Genomic DNA, 21,385 nt, shown 5'->3' with positions numbered 1-21,385 from the left:
CGGGAAAAATTAAAAACCTGATGATCAAATGCTTCTTCTGAACCAGCAGCAATTTCAGGATTTTCATACATGCTGGGAATAACTGAAATGAGTGAGAGGAAGGGTAATGGAGTCTTACTAATCCTATATTCTTTTTCTTTTCCCATAGTCTGACTATTGTTAAAGTAAAATATTTCATTGATATTAGCAAAACAGAAGTGCCCGCGTTACTAAGCACTTCTTTTATATTTACTGTAAGATAAACTCTGATTTTCAGAGAATAATGGATGTTAGTGGATAGTATAAATGTTGTTAATATACTGTTATATGACACATCATTATTTCTGAACAAAAATTGCATAAATAACTGAAACACAAAAGAAACTTTGTTTTCTTATGGAACGTTTTGGTTCTACCTTTTGTATTTTCTCCCCTGGCTGTGTCACATCCTAAATAGTAAGTACAGGGAGCTGTCCAGTAGCAAAAGGTCTGATCATCTAGTCACTGGCTTCTAGAAGATCACTGAACTTGGGAAGTAGAAATATCCTTAGGCTGATAATAACATCTGTTTCTTCCACTGTTTCTCACAGGATTTTTACCAACATGGGTTTTTGTTTCTCTTTGTATTCCATCTCTGCCTTCTGTTTTGATCAGTTTGCACTTCTGAGCAATGAACATATGCTTAGGATTAAAATCTGAGGCTTAGTACCACGTTTGGAAAGAGAGCAAGTGGATCTGGAGTTTATACCTCCAGGAGTTAGGTAAAAAAATATGGGTATTCTTAGTGACAAAATTGCATGTCCATGTCACACCTCTGGTAGGACCTGAAAATGCCGTTTGCTGTCTACACAGTGTAAACTGATAGACCAGATCAGTGAGATCAGCCAGTAAAATCTTCTACTTATCTAAAAGTCCTGGGTTCAGTAATTGTCCATAACTCCTACAGTATATGCAGACAAATCATGACTGATGCATCTTTCTATTCCTATCTCTCCCCTGCCCTGCTTAATTAGCAACCAGTCTAAGCATTCCCTACAGGCTGCAAAGGGAGCCTACTATCAGTATTTTGATGATTCATTAATGTGGGCCCTATGTGATTCTGATCAAGCTTTATTCTTGTTCTCTGACACAGTAACACTTGCTGATCTTGAAATATGAGCACTGAAGACAAGATACCGTATCTTGCTGAATGTCACTGTCACCAAATAAAACTTCTGTTATGGGCGCTTTGAAATGAACTTATGGAAGAAAAGAGGACCACCACTGCTAAGCCTACCTTAGCACAAAGTCTGTGTTGTTTATTTACAATGTTATGTGAATCATCTGCACTTTCCCTGATAAGCCCAGGGCTGTGTGTCTTTTCATTTCAGCTGACATTTTGCTGCCATTTGCCAGGCTAAGTAACTGCTGTACAATCACTCTAAGCTGATTCATGGTCATTGTTTCACACAAAATGGATATTTAAGTCAGCTATAAGATTGTTTTGAAGAATATAATTTGACATAGTAAATTTTTGCTTACAGAAGAGAAATCAAGTAGGTCTGTACCAAATACAACTTTTGAGGTAGCTAAAGAGATTTCTGCAGAGAATTTGACAAAGTATTTTACTGCTGTGCATAAAATAAGAAATGATTAGTTTGGAACAAGAAAGGATTTCTCAGGGTGCAGAAAGGCTTTTGTTTGGAACTATTTTTATTCTTAGCCGTGCCTGATAAGATGTTTGAAAGCTGTGTCTTTGTAAAGACAAACAGTTTTTCAGTTACAAATTCTCTGAGTGTGTTACAAAAGATCAAATACACTGACGTTTTTCTTCGTCTTATATTTGTCTTCTGTTGGTGTGTTTTTTTTTTCTCTAGAGATTTGATTCTGAATCACAATTCCAGTTCATGATAAGACTGCTGTGTTGCATGATTCTTTAGCTTGCTTGATCATGCTCTGAAATGATAAAATCACTGGAAATATTGTGCATAGAGTAATTGAGATTTATTATTATTATTTTTTGTCTCTGTAAGTGCAAGAGCCAGAAAACTGAACACAAGTCAAGTATAAGAAGTTTTGCCTGCAGTGGTTTATCTGCTGAGAAAATTTGTTGACAGGTTTGCTTGGATATTTGAGCCAAAAAAAAAAAAAAAAAAAAATTGCAAACCTTACAACAGTGGCCTGGAATTGTCCACAGCTGACAAGCTACTGCTAGTTAGAGATTTAGAGACTGCAGCTTAATAATTTATGAGGTTCTTATGCAGTACACTATATGACTTTCATTTTCTTGTTCATGGAGCATAACAAATGCAAGGTGTTATTTGTAGGTTTGGGCAGATTTTCACATTTTTTTTTCTCTTCCAATTATTAGTTAAATACCTGATATGCTATGCAGAATTGAGAGGGGAAAGTCAAATAAGTCTGAGAAAATGTCATCATGGTGTTCATCATCTCTTTGTGACATTTGCTGTCCTTTCATTAAACTCCATGGTATTTCAAGAAACCATGCCCAGACTAATTGAAGTTTCATAAACTGTTGTTTACCCCTATAATATGTGATACCCCTATAATAATTGGATAGTGTCTTCCATGAAGGCATGTCAACGTATTTAACAAATGCTAATGATTAAAGCTTTGAAACTGCTCCTGATGTGATGTACAAAGATTCTTAACTGTCCCCACCTCAGTACAAAACAGTTGTTAATGACAAGACTATGGTCACATTATTCATTCAAAAGACTTCTCTGATGGCTTTGATCCAAGTCAGGACTTTATCCAACCAACAGTGTAGTTTCATAACCCCACAAAACATCTTGCTATGTGCAATAAAGATTTCTCAGCGTTCTTCTCCTGTTTGAAGTCTTCAGTGGATTCACAAAGGTGGAACCAGCAGTGCCTCTGGCTGACTGCCTCTACATTTTTCTCCCCACAGAATGCTCTCTCAGTTACTCAGCTCCTGTGACACAGGGTGTGGCAGCCCATTCTCCCCTGCTGAAAGCCAGCATGGGTAGGATTTTACAGGGAGTTACACTAATAAGCATTTGCAATGAGACTTGCCAAGGGACAAGCTGAGTCCAGCAACCTGATGGTGAGCCTGCAGGTTGACCTGCTGCACTTTCCCCTGTCCTCTTAATGGACTCAGAGGTCCAACACACTGTGGGTGAAGCAACTGTGGGCATGCTGGTCTGTACTGTTGTGTGTAAGCTGAAGGGCTGTGCAAAACTTAGTTCATAGGCCATGTTGCCACATGCCCCTGTGAAAATATGTACATAGTGACAGCTGTATTAGGAAGAGTTATGCTCTATAAAATGCTGCCCTCAGATGCAAATCTTAAGATATTAATTAATTGGGAACAGATTATGGATGTTAAACATCAAGCTGTGGTGGAAGTCTTAGACATTTGTCAGTTGTATAAAAAGAAATATGAAGCAAACAATCTTATGTTCACAGAATCATAGAATCATAGAATCACCAAGGTTGGAAAAGACCCACAGGATCACCCAGTCCAACCATTTGCCCTTCACCAATAGCTCTCACTAATCCATATCCCTCAACACAACGTCCAAACGTATCTTGAACACCTATAGGCTTGGTGACTCCACCAACTCCCTGGGCAGCCCATTCCAGTGCCTGAACACCCTTTCAGAGAAGTCCAGCCTGAACCTTCCCTGGCGCAGCTTGAAGCCATTCTCTCTCATCCTATCACTAGTTACACGAGAGAAGAGGCCAACCCCCAGCTCACTACAACCTCCCTTCAGGTAGTTATAGAGAGAAATAAGGTCTCCCCTGAGCCTCCTCTTCTCTAGACTGAACAATCCCAGCTCCTTCAGCCGCTCCTCATAAGGCCTGTGCTCCAGACCCCTCACCAGCTTTGTTGCCCTCCTCTGGACACGCTCCAGGACCTCGATGTCTTTCTTGCAGTGAGGGGCCCAAAACTGGACACAGTACTCAAGGTGTGGCCTCACCAGTGCTGAGTACAGGGGGATAATTACTTCCCTGTTCCTGCTGGCAACACTGTTTCTGATGCAAGCCAGGATGCCATTGGCCTTCTTGGCCACCTGGGCACACTGCTGGCTCATGTTCAGCTGAGCATCAACCAATATGCCCAGGCCCATTTCCTCCACACAGTCTTCAAGCCACTCTGCCCCAAGCCTGTAGCGTTGCCTGGGGTTGTGTTGGCCAAAGTGCAGGACCCGGCATTTGGTCTTGTTGAACCTCATCCCATTGGCTTCAGCCCAGCTATCCAGCCTGTCCAGATCCCTCTGTAGGGCCTCGCTACCCACAGGCAGATCAACAGTTTCAGCCAGCTTGGTGTCATCTGCAAACTTACTGAGGGTGCACTCAATGCCCTCATCCAGGTTCTGGCTGTCTTGTCAAAAATAATTGGCTCGTTAATCTTTAATAATTTGGTTGTATTATGAAGAGCAAGTGCAAGAAGATTCTTTTGGTTTTTCATTGAGTTAAACACAGCTCTCTGAGTAGGCAGTGGACGTTATTTCTCTCTAAAAGCAAAATTTCAATAATATCTTTTAGCTTTCTCAATTTCTCATACTGTTCTGCCAGCAAATGCTCGCTACGGAACATGGTGCTGGGAGAGGACAAAATCAGAACAGCTTACCTAAGGTGGCCAAAGGGATGTTGCATATCCTATGACATAATAGAGAAAGAAAGCTTGAAAAAAAGGGGGGCTTGATTGGAAGACTACTGCTGCTTCGGGACTAGTTGGGCATCCATCAGTGGGTGGTGATCAATTGCTTCTGTATCATTTGCTTTAGCTATTATTATAGTTGTCATAGTTATCAGATTTATTGTCATTATTTTTCATTCTTTTTTCTATCTTAGTAAGTAGTTTTAATCTCAAGCCACAAGCTCTGTTTTGTTTACAATTCTCTCCCATTGGTGAGGGGACTGAGTGAACGACTGTGTGGTGCTGTGCTCCCTGCCAGGATAATGCACAACACTGGGAAGGACAGAATATATGATTTTCTTGTGTTTCTAAATTCTTCCCACTCGTGTGGCTTCCAGAATTTTAGTTTGGGCATTTCTATAATATATAAAGATATTGCAACTTTATCTGCCTTGTAGATAGTGATGGTTTTGAACTGTAGGTTAACGACTGAGAGAGAGATCTCTTGAGGAAATGAAGAACAAATCTCCAAAGCTATTAATTCATTATAAAACTTCATACAATGTGTAGATGTTCGTCTACCTTCACTGAGCCACAAAATAGCAAAGTAAAGGATGTGTAAGAAGTTTCAACACTGTGAAGAGAACTGAATGGTATAACAGCCGCTCAGAGAAGAAATTGGCAGCCAGCACTGAAGTTTATGTAATCATTTCATGTTTCTGTTTATTTGTTTTAGGTGATTGTTGCCTGTAGATTCTACAGTTTGTTCCAAGTCCATGGTGTAGAATGTTTTCCTGCATAGATTTTACATTTTATTCTTGAGGTAGACATTCTGGGTAGTTTATAATGATTTGGGTTTATTTGTTTGTTGTTGATATTTTTTTGAGTGTTTTGATTGTTTTTTTGTTTGTTTTGTTTGTTTCTTTTTTTGCCTTTCATAAACAACTTGCTCAGCTGTTCTATAAAAACAAATAGTCTAGGACAAATACTTCCTTGCCTCCTTGCCTTCCTTTCTTCCTATTTATACTTAAAGCAAATAATTTATACTCATTACATGTACGCCTGTGATTATTTCAAGACGTTTTTCATTTGCTGCCATCAAAATATAAAAATCTTGCCTTGGTTCAAGATATCTAAGTCAGTCATATGGAGTTTCAGAAATCTCAGTCCATCTGAACCTTTATTCCACAATATTTAAGCTTGTAGAATTTCTTGAACTTCCCTTTTTGTTTACAACAGCAATATAAAATTCAATATAAGTTAGAGGGAACACTGTAATCTTCCACTCACTTTGCATGAAACAAGCCAGTAAAGACTACCAGGAATGGTCAAGTAGGAATAGAATGACAGGAAAAATGCAAAATTAAAGATGATATACCTGGACCATGAGACAGTATATGTCCTAGAGTGGTTGTGCCTGCATATGACTGCACTGAGTTGCCATAAAACTGTAGAATGTCAGCTGCCAACCCATGCGAACAACAGAACTGTGAACACATTGGTCTTAGTGATCCTGTTGCTTAAAGGTCATTGGCAATTGAAAAATTTTATGAAGATTTTGTCTAGACAGTGGGTAGTCTGCCCTTTATCTCTTTCTTCCATAAGTCTTGAGAGCATGCAACATCGTATGTTTCTTTCTGAAAATTTTTACTTCTACAATTATTCTTCCATTCTAATTTAATCTAATACACTTCTCCTTGTTGTAAACTGCAAATCTGTGCAACCTCTCTAACTAATGTGAGGAGATTTGCCCTTACCCAAATCAATGGAGGTTTGGAAGAGTTCAAAAGTGGCATTAAATCTATGTTTACTTCTCATTAGGATGTAGGTGACAATTCCTGAAATATGAAGAATCATTTTTTTGTCAAGAATCTGGAATGTTACCACCAGTTGCCTCCAGGTAGTTCTGTAACTGTGCTCTTCTTTCATGTAGAATATGTCATATATAAGATTTAATCTTATAGATTATTTCATTTTTTAATACATATTAGATAAAATGCAGGGCATACTTCTGCACTGTCACTTTGACATTGAATAGGTCCTATGCCACGACATTTCTGCTAAGTGCTGCCATTTTATATTTGAAGCATTATAGTATGGTACGTTGCACATGGATGTGTCTTGGAAGTCCAGGAAATTCAAGGGGCATGATTCCTCACCAGAACCTGCAGAACAACAACAACAACAAAAACCCATGATTTGTCCATTTCTTTGCATTGCCACTTTCTTTCTGTGTTTCTTATATTCAGGTAAAATATTGCAACCTAGTGTATTACTATTCTGGAAGTCAGTCTCAAATGCACTTTGGGAAGTAAGTTCTCAGCAGTACACTGTCTGTCTTGTTGCACTCTAGATTAACTCTCCTACTCCTTTGGGTGCGAGGAGAGCATGTGTCCTGAATAAACACAGCAACACAAAATTAATCCCATTTCTAAAGCTTTACTATGTTTTTACAATTTAATATTCTGACATGACAAATGTACTGTCACCTGGAACATGTGCTCTGTTTAAGCAAAATGCTGGTGTAAAGTGTCCTGTTGGGAGTGATAATAAGACTTGTAGCCTTTACTTCATCTGTTTCTTAACTTAGAGTTGTGGTTTTGCAGCGAAGTCAGTATAATTCATTTTTATGGGAAATTTAGAGAGGCTGTGTGAATGTTGGAGTCAATGATCCTTATTAAGCAAGTAGATTAACTTAGAATAGAAGAAGAGTGTAAAATAATTGCAGAAGTAAAAATTTACAGAAAGGAACATTTGACGTTGCATGCTCTTAACTTTTGTGCACAGAGCAAAAATGTCTTCAACTTTCAAAGATGTTCTTTAATTTAGGATTATTTCTTCACATTTTGCCATTCCTGTTAGGCAGTTTCTCATAACTGTTAACCTTTCAGCAGTTTCTAATCAGTTACAGATTACTGAAAAATGAATATTTTTGAAAATTATGTTATATAGAAATAACTATATTGATAACTGTATAACAATTCCTGTATGTGAGGACCTAGATACATTTAAAAATCTCTATCACAGCTCTTTGAGGTTTTATTCTCTTACATTTCTTCATACACAGATAGTGGTTACCCACCCTTCTTTTGAATGTGTACTGGTTCAGAGTCAAACTGGGAAAAATATAATTTATTCAATATAGCCTTCATTATCTATAACATTTACAGCAAAATTTTTGCACATAAGTGAAAATTAATGTGGTGTTTTTCTGATACGTCTGTTAAGAACAGTGGTGAAAAGTATTTCTCCAAGCATTTCACAGCTTGTATTTGCTGGGAAATACTGATTTATTAGCAAATGTTGCCTCAGCCTGTGAGACTATCAACCTGTGGATCACCTATGTATTGCCAGTTTTACTCTAATTAATTATTTGTGTTTCTGTGTGATATGAAACCTACTTGTCTGTTGTCTTTGTGGAGAACTGAACAAATACATTTCATTTCATCACTCCTTACAAATAGCTTCTGATGTAAGGCACAATTTGCTATCTTTCTTTATGGTTATTCTTGTATTACTCCTTACTACAAGAGTTCTTCTGTTCACATTAATCATCACAGGTACAAATACTACCTGGTAGCATTTCTAAAAACTAATTGAAGCATGCTCATTCAGTTAGAAGTTTATTAAACTTTTATCAGATGTTGTGGCAGTATCAACATCCTTGACAAATTCTACCCATTCTAATTTTCCTTTTTATTTCTAAGTTCATAGTTCTTTCTCTCCATCAAAACACAAAGGTGTACACTTGTGAAGCGGCTATAATTACAAATCTGTATTGTTGTTGTGAATAGCAAAACCTTTAAGCGTGTTCAGAGACATGGTCAGAAATGTGAGCACTAGGCATCTTGTTTTATTTACAATGACATGTAGACAGGAGGCAGGCAGCCAACACGTTTATTTCTGTTCGTATTTATTACTACAGGCTGTAGCACTTCTGCTGATGGCTGAAACTCCTGGTATTTGCTGTAGAACAGATTCTGGGTACAGTAAGTGAATCACTTCAGACTGAGAAAACTGGAGAGCAGCCCTGCCAAGAAAGACATGGGGTCCTGGTGGACAAAAAGCTGGACATGAGCCAGCATTGTGTGCTTGCAGCCCAGAAGGCCAATGGTATCCTGGGCTGCATCAACAGAGGGATTTCAGCAAGGTAGGGAGGGGATTTTCCCCTTCTGCTCTGCCCTCATGAGCCTTCATCTCAGGTGCTGCACCCCAGGCTAGGGCCCCCAGCATCAGGAGAGTGTGGAGTTGTTATAGCAGGCTCATAGGAGGGCCACTAAGATGATCAGAGGGCTGGAGCACCTCTCTTATGATGAAAGGTTGAGGGAGTTGGGATTGTTTTGCTTGGAGAAGAGAAGGCTCCAGGGAGGCCTCTTCGCAATCTTCTATCACTTGAAAGAAGTTAACAAACATGAGCGGTAATGACTTTTTACACAGATAGATACTGACGGGACAAGGGGGAACAGACTAAAACTGAAAGAGAGAATGTTTAGGCTAGATGTTAGGAACAAATTCTTCACTCAGTGGGTGGTAAGGCATTGGAACAGTCTGCCCGTAGAAGTTATGGGTCTTATCCTTGCTGGTATTCAAGGCCAGACTTGATGGGTTCCTGGGCAGCCTGATCTAGTGGCTGGCAACCTTGACCATGGCAGGGGAGTTAAAACTAGATAATCTCTGAGGTCCATTCCAATCCTGGCTATTCTGTGATTCACTAATATCATGGGAGAACATTTCTTTGATGTTCACTATTCAAATGTTTTATAGAAAGCATTAAATATTGGGATTGTAGAATTCCCTGTGTCCTGCCCTTTCATCTTCAGTCCAAACCTTTCTCTAACAGAAACACTGCAGCAAGTTGCTTAATGCACTGCCTTGTCTCTACTATCTTCCAGATAGTTTTTTTCCTGCTGCAGTTGCAGCCCCCTCCTCTGCACTGGTCTGTCCTTTGTTTAAACCTTTTGTGATGGTGCTAAAACAAAAAGAAGATATGCATTGTGACACTTGGGGGTTGGTTCAAAGGCCCATTGTCCTGTGCCACTAATGGTACAACCATTACCCTTTCCCCTGCTGTGCCAATTGTTAAGCTGCTGGCCTACAGAATTAGCAATTTTTCTTACTCAGCATCCACTCTGCTTCCACCAGTCACATGGTTTCTCCTCAAGAATCAAGATGAAAAAGAAAGCAGTATTTAATTATTTTTAATTGAATTTTTCTACCTATCATTAAATGATTCGCATCACTACTGATGGCTATTCTAAATTTTTTTGCTCTTGCTCTCTTAGTCACTGCAGAACAATTCATCTGATCCCTTTAAGTGCGACTTACTCACTTAAGAACATTTTCCATACCCTGGAATATTTCCATCATTTAGCTATTTCCACATCTTATCTCTGCTGCTCTTACTTTCTGATGGCTTTTAATCAATGTCTCTGTAAGTAAAGGACAGTATCTGCATTCTGCATGGTAAAATACAGATTTTAAAGCTGAAATAGATGTTTCATTAGGGTACATACATGAGAAGGTACAATCTCAATGAGAAATTAGGAGACTGAGCCCAGCCCCTCACTAGTGGATGTAAAATGGAAATATTTTCTTCAACCTGGCAGAAAAAGAACTGAATTCTGTGGACTTTTCAGCACCAGACATCCCCTTGAGCACCTCTAGGGGAACACCTATGGGTACCTATGGTCCCCAGGATCAGTGTACTCATGAAGAAAGACATTAGCTTTGCCTACTGGTCTCTTCCATGATATCGATGTGATTGGGGTCCCAGAAAAATGTAAATGACACCAGCTACTGCCTTTGTGGGAATGGGAGAGAAGAATGAATGGAGAGGCTCAAGCATTTTTAGCTCTAAAATTGTGCCGGGCTGCAAACAGAAGACTATAAAAGCTATAATTTCTGCTAAGGAAAAAGATACATTACATGTAAGATCCTCTCACAAAAAAAACACAGACTTTTATCTTCTGTTTCTACTTGCAAGTGTCCATATTTCCATGTTTTCCATATAAAGTTGAAATGAGATTTTCAGGCAAGACAAAAATTGTCTAAAATCTGCTGCCATCAAAGGTGGTGGAAAAATTTCTACTTCTGACAGTACCAAGAATTCAGATTTCTCTGAGACTTGTGAAAATCTTACTTTTAGCCTTTTGTCCTGTTAGGATAATAATGTTTGTTGTTCCCTATTTGAAAATAATAGGGAAATAATATTATTACCTCCTTTTCTTGCTATTATTTTTAACATTAAATGTTGATTATTGGAGTATGTTGGTATGTCATACTTTTACAAACCTTGTCAGAAGTCAGGTAACTAGTCTTATAAAAAAGGATGTCATTGTGCAATTATCTGTCTTTTTTTTTTCTTTTAAATATCCCATAGCACTGTACTGTGTTGTTCTAGGAAGAAAAGATCACCTATTCTTCACATAATGAATTAATTTTGTGAATCAGCTATTTACAGTTTGAACCAAGAGTATAATGATGTTCCTGACTACTTGCAATGATGTTGTCCTAGTGCCTTACTAAAGATGAACAATATTTAACTGCCAGCCATTGGAGATCTCTTTATTTTAATTAACAAGTGTGCTTTTTCTGCTGTTTCACTCAGAAAAAAATGCAACCTGGAAGATTCCTTACTTTGTTCCCCACTGCTGTTGTTCTGTGGTATATAAAAGGAAACACTGTGGTAGGTTAATAGCATGGGGAAAAAAATAAGGTCTAGAATTAAAAGATATAGATGTTTCAGCCTTTTGCTCTATCAAACCTTAAGGCAATGTCTTTTCAATGTCATGCTTCAGTAAAAGTCTTTTTAGTCCAGAAATGTCTTGCCAAACAAGATAGACAAAAGCTTTTATTTTAAAAGTGAACAGCAAAGTGATTTGCTGTACATTTGCCATGAATAGTAACGAGTAGATTTGTAGTATGTTCCACTTTTTAATTAGCACATTGCTTTAAATTGACTGCTGTTTTTGCTGTATGGATGAGCACTGTCTTATTACCATGTATCTAGAATTTGCTGCTTGAAGCAGTTCATAAAGCAAGTTAGAAAAACAATACTATAAAGTATTCTTGGGATCGGTACGAAATTCTTCAGTTTTACTCCCTACTTTGTGGAAAGAATTGGCTGTTAAGGATGAAAGCAAACCCATTTGTAGGTATTACATTGCATAGGAGTAACTTTAAAATAGATTTTTGTTGGGAGAGAAATGGAATATATGTATGAAAATATAGTGTTTAACAAACTAAAGATAAAAAAGTACAGTGTATAATGAAAAAAATAAAAATAATAATGATAAAGAACATCACTAGATTCAGTTCTGTTGTTACAAACCACTTCCGTATGCCTCAAGTATAATGAAATCTATAGTATGTATAGGGCAGGCACTAAAGTGTGGCTAATTACACCTTGCTGAAACTGGGAAAAGGGAATTACAAGTCAGATTTGCTGGTTTTACTTTTCTGTAAAGTTCTTACTCTAAAGGTGCATAAAACATCCCTGTTACTGCACAAGTAATGTGGCGTCCTGAGTTATGACTGACATCAATGTACCTAAGACAGAAGAGAGTCTCTTAATGGAAATTCCTGTGAAAACATCAAGAATGTTCAAATGTCTACAGTGTACTGAATACTGTCCAGAATGAACAGAAATGAGTCTGTCTTGCAAGATATGCTCTCTAAATTGTGGCTATATGATAAAATAAATGATTTTGTCAATAAGCAGTATGGAAGGATGCCTAAGAAATTCTTTCTTTCTTCTTTATCTCATGAGTTCCTATTTTTTGAAGTGACTTAGTGAATTCCAACAAGTTCCACAGAAGGACTAGGAAGTACTTGCTGTATTATTCAAAACTAGGATATATATATATTTTTTCCTTCAATGAGATAAATTGGGAATTTACACTTAAAAGGAATCATAAAATCATATAATCATAGAACAGCCTGGGTTGAAAAAGACCATAATGATCATCTAGTTTCAACCCCCCTGCTATGTGCAGGGCTGCCAACTACTAGAATCTGTGGAATGGGATGATTAGTAAGGCAAAAGCCAACATTGGCAAATGCTTCTAATGGAAATTAAGAACCTTTCTGAAATTATAAGAAGCCCAAGCAGCCATAATGCTTTCTTGAGACATATGTGTATATAGACAGTATTAATGAATGCAAAAATATGATGGCACTTTAGATTTCATGTTGTTTTGAAAATGTGGTTGGGTCTTACATTTATATAACAGCCGTGTGCGTGCAAACAGACAGACATCTTTCAAAGAGAAGTAACAATTCTACACACTACTTTCTGAAGTGGCTGGATTTTCAGGTGGTACAATTCTGATCACTCACACTGCAATATTCAGGTCACCAAATCCTGCATTGCTTTCGGATAACTTGGTCAAACATACTGAAATAAACGCCGGATGTTATTGTGTTAGCTGAAGAACCACTTTCACTCATCAGTAGTGAGGCACTGACTGAATTTGCAAAATATTAGCAATTAAATGCTTCTAAAACCCTTTGATATTCTAATATTTATATATGACATTTACACTGCAGAAACTGCCTATCCTAATGCATTAAGGCCACTGCTTATCTTAAGGGATTTTGCATCTGATAGCCTGCAATAGTAGTAGTCTAAAAATGGTACCTAAGAAAGAGGTGAGAGGGAGGAAATTATTAAATTATGGTATGAAATAAGAATTGTAAAAATAAACGTGATTTTTTATATAAACATCACATAGATATACATATTTATACAGAATGGATGTATGTGTATAGTCCTTTATAGTTATGTATATCAATATCATAATTACAAGTTTGTTTTCTACATCTTTCTGAAGTTAAGATATTTGAGTCAAATCCTGTTTCTAATAGGATATGGAGGGGTTTTCTAATGCTTCAAGAGTGAGAAATGTTGATATTTAAGCTGTCAGCAGCAAATTTCCTTTGACCTAGGACAAATGTTATCCCAAGTAGATCATGCAGGTGGATAAGAGGCTACAAAAAAGTTCTGTATTTGGGGAAAAAGTAAGAAAAAAAAAACAGATTTTCTATCTGGTTTAAAAATAAAAATAAATACAAATAAAATTTAAAAGTAATAAAAAAGGAAACACTCTGATGTTTATTGGACTTTTCAAATAACCGCCAGAGAAGTGAACAGAGAGAGGACTGTGTGGTCAAGTGGAAATGTAAGTAAATATTTCACACAGATATGACCCTACCATATGCCATGCATTCATATGGTTTGTCTGTATGACTAAAGAAGAAAGCAGCCATAGTAAAGTTTAAATCTGGCTTCTCCGCAACAAAATATGTCTGAATGCATAAGCACAGCCTGCATAATGTGTCTGAATTTCTTCCAGAACTTGCTTTCCGTAGCACTTCCCATACAGCTGTAATTGATAGTGCACCACAGTGATGTGACATCTTCCTTCAAGGTCCTTTGTAGAATACATCTGCTCTACAGTGGGGAAACAAAATATGAGTCTTAACTGAATCTTGAGGTAGAAAGGATTGAAACTGGGAAACGGTTCAACATAATTTGCATAATATGCAGATGAAAGCCTAATGACAAAAGAGTGTATTGGCAAACTCTGCCTTGTTATCTGGCAATAGTGTGTATGGCAGCATGGGGTACCTAGAAATAATCTCTTCTAATGTTACTTTGCATTTAAAAATTATGAAATCAGAGAAATGCAGTGAGACACATGCAAATAAGGTACACTTCTGATGAACCATGTAGACCCGTGCAATCCAAGCAGTCCAGTTCATTTTGGGACACAGGTTTCATGATTGCATGTTATTAATACTGAATGGTGGAAGAGGGAAAGTAGCCAAGTGCTTACTGAATCCTCATTTCTAGTTTAAGCGGCTGCGTCTTCATCCTTGCCTGCCAGTTCTGAGTGTTTTTCAAGGAACATTGCTGAGAACAAAATTGAACACCATCAATATTAATGACCTGAACTAGGAAGATAGCTTTTAGTGTGCAAATTAATTACCCTAATCACAGGGTTTTTTGTATCCATTTTAATGAAATAACTATTTATTTCACTGAGTCCTGAGCTTTTCTTTTGCAAATAAGGCACATTTACATGATAAATACGCAAAATGTAAATGGATGACTAAATTAAATTGAAGAGGAAAAAAGACCTTTTTAAATAAAATTTTCATAGGAAAAACAGCTAGATTAATGGGTTGGTTAGCTGACTGGCATCTGTGATTAAATCTTTTTAATGTATGTCAAATAGAATTTAATGGACCTCAAGAATTGTCTACATAGTCAGTAATATCCAGGGGTTTACTGAAGATGCATTTTATCTCCTATTGCTGAAGCATAGACAGCTGAAGGTATATTTCTTTTGGTTGCCCAGTAAGTACAAGGACATTACAGTTGGAAATAATAGTAATGTAAGTTTGCATTTCACCTTTCCTGTGCCTTTTTATTCTGAAAACACTTTCTACCTAGGGGAATGTAAAACAAGGAGAACTACTTTAAAATGGTTTCTGAATGTGCACGTAGTCTTCTGATTTCATCATTACATGCACGTTAGTTTCATGCTGTTGTTTTCTAATAATGACAAGAAAGGAGAAAATGCTTACTTCAGAGGAATTTTAAATGTATCTTTTAGATGCTATGTGTTTTGAAAACTTTATTTATTGTGGCGAAGCTTTGAAGGGCTCCAAATTCAACAGAGACAAGATTGGAAACACATTCCTGCTCATGTTTTTGATAACAGTCCTGCAGAACAGAGCATCTTTCTCTACTTTTTTTTTTTTTTTTCCACAGTCAAGCCACCAGAGACATCTCTAACTTCCTTTGATTTGAGATGATCAATGGCAGCTGCGGCAGGCAGGCAGGGTGCCCCAGGCACAATGCAAACAAGTCTCTCTCCCAGCTCACTAGGATTTACATTTCAATTGCTGCCACATTTTTAAAGATAATTATAACCTATTTATATTAATATTTTTCGGTGGCCTCTCTGATATTTTAGCAACATAAATATTAATTTATCACATCAAGGAGAACGTTCTTTCTTCGGTGCAATAGCTCAAACATAAATCTGCTCAAAACACAGGGTATCAAACCTGGTGTCTCCAATCTCTGAGCAGCAGTCACAGGAAGGGAGGGCTTCTGCTGGATTTAATTTTGCCTGGCCATATACTGTTTTAGGGATTATCTAAGAGTAATTTTTCCTTTCAACTTTAGACCAACCTGTCCTGCTGTAGGAGCAGAATGAATGTCTTCATGAGCCGACATCTGTGACATACGTGCCTCCAAACAGTGTCTTTACGATGGTGAAAAATATCAAACAGATAAAATTTATTTTCTTGGAAAGAGAAAGGGGAAATTGCTGTTGCTGGTACTGAGAACTTCTGAGGAGTTTTGTGTTTCATTACTGCAGACATTTTCTTATACTTAATATCAGTCGAGCCATTTATATCCTTCTCTTTCCAGCGTTCACATCAGGAAAAGGCATTACAATGTACAAGCATATTTGACTGTACCTACCACATCACATGTTGCATCATAATATATTTTTGCAACCTGTTCTACAGATGTTTAGTGTGTAGCATGTTCTACTCATTTATTAAGCCCCTGCTTTTCTTTCTGTCCTTTTTCTTTTCTTCCTTTCTTCTTTTTCTTTCTTTTCTTTTTTTTGCATGCTTACTCAGTTTCTTTTACAACTACAACATTCCCAACTAACCCCCAGTAACAGACATCATTCATTATTTCTACATTCAAGCCTATGGGTGGCGGGAACTATGCGTTTTCCACACACACAAAAAAACCTGACAGATAAGATAAATCAATGCATATTGCAAAGAAAATTGATACCAGTAACCATCAGATGTTACAAGGAGGTCATCTGGTTGCTCTTCTTGATAAAGTGCAGTTAAAGTCATTGACTTGGAATCTTCTCAAGGAGAAGACCTTCATTTCCTACACACCAAAGCCATAAGCTTGAGCATTGCTTTAAGCTCACTGGGGGAATAAAACTCCTCATGAAATATTCATGACTAACACGTATGCTGTCAGGGGAACTTAGTGTATTATGTATGACCCTTCTGTAATTGTAAGGAAATGATATTCACTTAAATGGATGTTTATCACAGTTAAAGGTACACCTAATGAGACAAAGGTCATGTGCCTGAAAACAAAGGGCTAACTCACTGTTTCTGGCCATGTCTGAAAAGGCTATGCCTTCTCACTGTTGTTTCTTCAGAACATGTGATCAGTACTTATTCAGATTGAAAGAGTCCCTGTCCTCTGTAATTGGATGCCAAATACAGTATTAAACTAAATGCAATTCTAATATTATATGCATACATCTGGGAAATATCTAGACAGTATATTAAAATTCAAAGCAAATCTAACACAACACAACATCTGATGTTGTTTGAAGGAAGCATAACTTGTTTTACATTATTATTATTTACATTTATGAGATTTATGTATTTTTATTAAAGAAAAAACAACACAAAACAGTCCAAGTATCCTAGAGGGAATGGTTGTTTTCAGCTTAAGAAATATCTGTGGCTTAGCTGGTTTATTTCTATCAGTCTTCCTCCATGCAAATCATGATTCAAAGAAAGTATATTACTTCACTTCTTCCTCAGCAGTAATATTTTTGTCAGACAGATTTGGCTTTGTCTTTGCGTGAATACATTCTGAGAGTTCAGAGAGAGATTTTACACAGAACATTACACACAGCATCCTTCAGCAAAACACAGATTCAGTGCAATAAACAAACCTTTTCATTATCTCTGCAGATTTTTACCGGATCCTCTCTCAGTCAATGGCGTCCACAGAGACCACTCAAATTTTCTTGCAGTGCTCATGATAGTGATTCTCCAGCCCAGCAAAGCTTCTGCATCAAAGAAGTGAAAAGCAATTTACCACAATTTAAATTGCTGATAAGCAAAACTGACAAATTACAGGAAACTTCGCTATACCAGAACTGACACTCAGTCTGGATACCACTGCACTCAAGAAAGTAGGCTAAGCCCATCTTGGTCTAACGCTATTGATTTAATACTTCATCACCAACAGTACTGAAAGCAGCTGGTAGGTCTGAATAAATAAATAAATAAATAAATCACAGTGAATACATGATCTTCCTTCAGGCCAAGAGAATGTTAACCTGCATAGTACTGCTGCTGAACTTCAGCAGGCTTGAAGCCAGATCATCTTGGGTAGAAGAAAGAACTGCAGATATTTCAGACGCTGTCTTTTATTGTATCTGTGAGAAGAAGGTTTTAAAAAGACGGATGACTAGTCAGATGTCAGAAAGCTCAGAAGAATCAACCCTGTGCTTTCACCGTGCCCTAAATTTATGAGGAAACACAGGGTTGGAAGTCTCGAGGTAGCCTTTTGTCCTCAGGATCCTGTTCAGACCTGGCTTCTACTCATGCCCCTCAACATGTCATGCTGGCTAATATCCTTTCAGCATTTCTGATGTTTTTTTTTCATTGTTGTTGTTATTTTTCCCTGAAGTTCTTGAAAAACTTGTACATAAGATGTACATGTGTGCAAGTAATATCTGTGAAACTCTGATGTCAAAATAGAAAAGTTATCTTTTGTTTTCATTGTTCAGCAGTAAAGGAGTGGCACTGCTACTACACACAGGAGCAGAGTCATTATTTTTTTTTTCTGATGATAAAAGAGATAGATATCAATTAGTCAGTTGAACTTTGTTTAGGAAAAAAAAAAAAATAGAACAGTTCCACTGTAAATAGTTTCACAATAATTAAACAATATATTGCTGCTTCACCATGTGAGGTATTAAAAATTCTCTGAATAGTTCTTATCATAATATGCTAACAAAAGTTATCTAGGTCTTACACTCATGAACGCAAGAAAAGAATCTGAACTGCTTTTTGCACTGTTTTCTTATTCTTTAGTGTTGAGGTCAGAACAGGGGGCTTTGAATGCAACCCACTTGCAGAGGGATAATGTGAAGACTGCAAAAGACACAGTACAACTTGGAAAAAAAAAAAAAAAAGTTCCAGAACTGTACAAAGCACAAGCTACTTTTCATTCCCATTTCTTACTTATTTCCCTGCATGTGTAGTGTATGCACTAATATTGGCAGTAGCTCCATGTCATTTATCTGCTGTCAGAAGCTGCTAGATGCTAAAATTTCTTACATTCCATCTCAGGTAGAGAACAGCAAAAGGGATGGAAAACTGGCAAGAAATACTGGGTAAGGCTGCTCACGGGTGTTATAACACTGCATGTTCCTGTAATGTATCAATCAAATGGGAACGTTTTGTTAGTCTTTAACAAAGCCCTGCACAGAATGTCACAGGTTTTGGTTGATTAGCTCATTGGCTGTAACCAGCCCAAGACAGCTGCAGGTAATATAGCAGTTAATACAGCATAAAGAGCTCCAGTGGGCACTGACAATTCAGCAGTACTGCTTAAATTTCACAAGTATGTCCTTGTGCTGCCTTTTAGCCTGAGCAATCCAAGTATTCCCAGCAGGGAAGGAAGAGTTTGCTTTTGGAAAACTACATGTAGTTAAAACTGCTGATTAACTTTTTTCCATTGGAACCCAAAAGACAGGGAGAATTCTAGCCCATAACACAGTTAGGTGACTAAGTCACTCTCTCTTCAAAGACACAAGTGTATATTGCAAACTATGTTTGTCCTGATATCTAAACGGAAGGTGTAAGAAGTCTGTCATTCACAAACACACATCTTTGCTAGGCTCCATCTGTAAGGAACACACCTACATTGATGTGTGGATGCCTGCCCCTTGCAGTAATTCCTTTTCAACAGACTGAACTCCCTGCACTTTTCTTTTACTTTGTAAACCATGAGAAAACCACAGGAAAGTTAAGAAAGAAAAGAAAAAAAGGAGAGTGCTGAAATATTTCATTAAACAATTTTGCCTGAACAGTATGTGCAAAGAAAGATAGTACCTTGGTGCACACTTTGTATGTTCCTAAACAGATACATAGCATTTGTGTATCGTAATGCTGAGAAAGTGAGTTCTGTGCAGGTACTGCCTCACCATGCTCAGAGGGCTGGAGCACCTCTCCTATGAAGAAAGGCTGAAGAACTGGGCCTGTTTAGCTTGGAGAAGAGAAGGCTCCAGGGAGACCTCATTGCGGCCTTCAGTACTTGAAGGGAGCGTATAAACAGGAGGGGGAACAGCTGTTTATGAGGGTGGATAGTGATAGGACAAGGGGGAATGGTTTTCAACTGAGACAGGGGAGGTTTAGACTGGATATTAGGATGAAGTTTTTCACACAGGGGGTGGTGACGTACTGGAACAGGTTGCCCAAGGAGGCTGTGGATGCCCCATCCCTGGAGGCACTGAAGGCCAGATGTGGCACTGAGCAGCCTGGTCTGGTGGTTGGCAACCCTGCACATAGTAGAGGGGTTGAAACTTGATGATCATTGTGGTCCTTTTCAACCCAGGCTGTTCTATGAACTATGAACTATGCTAACTGTAGGGGTATTCCTGAGATTACCATCACTGAATCTGGCTTTTTTTTTTTTCAGATCACTTTAAGAAGCAAGTCTCTTTCTTCTGTGGAGTGGTGTCTTGTTGTTGTTGTTGTTGTTGTTTTTTGCTGGCAGTGATAGTGGTTTTTTGGTTTTGGTTGTTTTTTGGTTGGTTGGTTGGTTGGTTGGTTGGTTGGTTGGTTTTGTCCTCGTAACAGCTCTAGATCTTTCCTTGCCTCTGTTCTACAGTAGTGGTGAAAAATTCATGAGATAAAACTCACTGCCATGCAGTTCTAGGAAATAGATTTTCATGCAGCTATTTGCACTGTTAAAATTGCAGAGATATTACCTGCCCTAAAGTCTTAATTAAGTGATTAAAATTACCTTGTAATGCTTCTGTCCTAGGAGCAGTTACATAAGAGGACCAAATAACCCCAATCCTTATTTGACATTTCTAGCCTTAGCTGTAAAGCATTTTGAACAAAAGAGCCTTGTTTATCCTAAACCAAACAGAACTTAATGGCTCACTTGGAAAGACCAGGAATAAAAATGTAAAGGATAGTCCAGGTATAGAGGCATAGTAAATCATTATCTGCCTGGAAGCCACAAGCATTATTAATCTCAACCAATGACACCACAGAGCAGCACCCTAACCTGCACCCTGTGTCCCTGCAGTGTCCCAGCACCTTTTAGACACATGAGCAAATTGTTGACTCACAGTGAGTTTAGTGTCAGAAAAACTCAGATGCCATTCAGCAAGGCTGCATGCCCATCTTTTGACCCTCTGTCTGCACATACATCCAGGGCTTCACTGTCCCAGTTGCAGAATTAGGCATTTGCTACTGTTAAATTTCACAGAGATGATGACTGTCCAGTGTTCTAATCTGTCAAAATCTCTCTGTGAGTCTTGATTTATCAGATTTATCTGGTAAGACCATTAAAATGCCTGCTGGTGGAAATTGGGTAACTTCATTTTTGTAACCTTTAAGATAAAATGCTATTCAATAAACAATCCACATGTTTTGCAGAGAATCTTTACAGTGTAAATATTCTGTTTGTCTAAATCATGGTGGTAAGTAGGAGGTGCACTTGTATTAGTATTTTATTTTATTTCAGAATAGCTTTTTCAAAGCAAATCTGATTGCTGTCACTTACCAGATTATGACTCCCATAGTTAAGCAGTGTTAAGTACATGAGGTAGATATGAACTGGGCATTTAATGCACTCCCATTCCCAGAATCATAGAATGGCTTAAGCTGGAATGGAACTTAAAGATCATCTAAGTCCAACTCCTGTGAGTTCCAGTGTGGCAACCATTTTTTGTGGACATTAAATACATTGGATCAGACTGGAGG

The 21,385-nt window shown here is 37.8% G+C and overlaps 1 long non-coding RNA gene across 1 annotated transcript in view; it reads right to left on the bottom strand.

Annotated features, from left to right (window-relative positions):
* Nucleotides 1–5,735: 5,735 nt before the first annotated feature.
* LOC112530668 overlaps nucleotides 5,736–21,385 on the bottom strand; it is a 51,572-nt gene continuing 35,922 nt past the window's right edge. Inside the window, exons 2-3 of the long non-coding RNA XR_003072455.2 lie at nucleotides 17,329–17,445; nucleotides 5,736–6,750 (exon numbers count right to left, since the gene is read on the bottom strand). This is a non-coding gene — a long non-coding RNA (uncharacterized LOC112530668). The remainder of the gene's footprint in view (nucleotides 6,751–17,328; nucleotides 17,446–21,385) is intronic.

This window comes from Gallus gallus, chromosome Z, assembly GCF_016699485.2.
Source record: "Gallus gallus isolate bGalGal1 chromosome Z, bGalGal1.mat.broiler.GRCg7b, whole genome shotgun sequence".
Taxonomy (NCBI): domain Eukaryota; kingdom Metazoa; phylum Chordata; class Aves; order Galliformes; family Phasianidae; genus Gallus; species Gallus gallus.
Note: the sequence above shows the minus strand (reverse complement) of the source record. Positions and strands in the feature narration are given on the sequence as shown.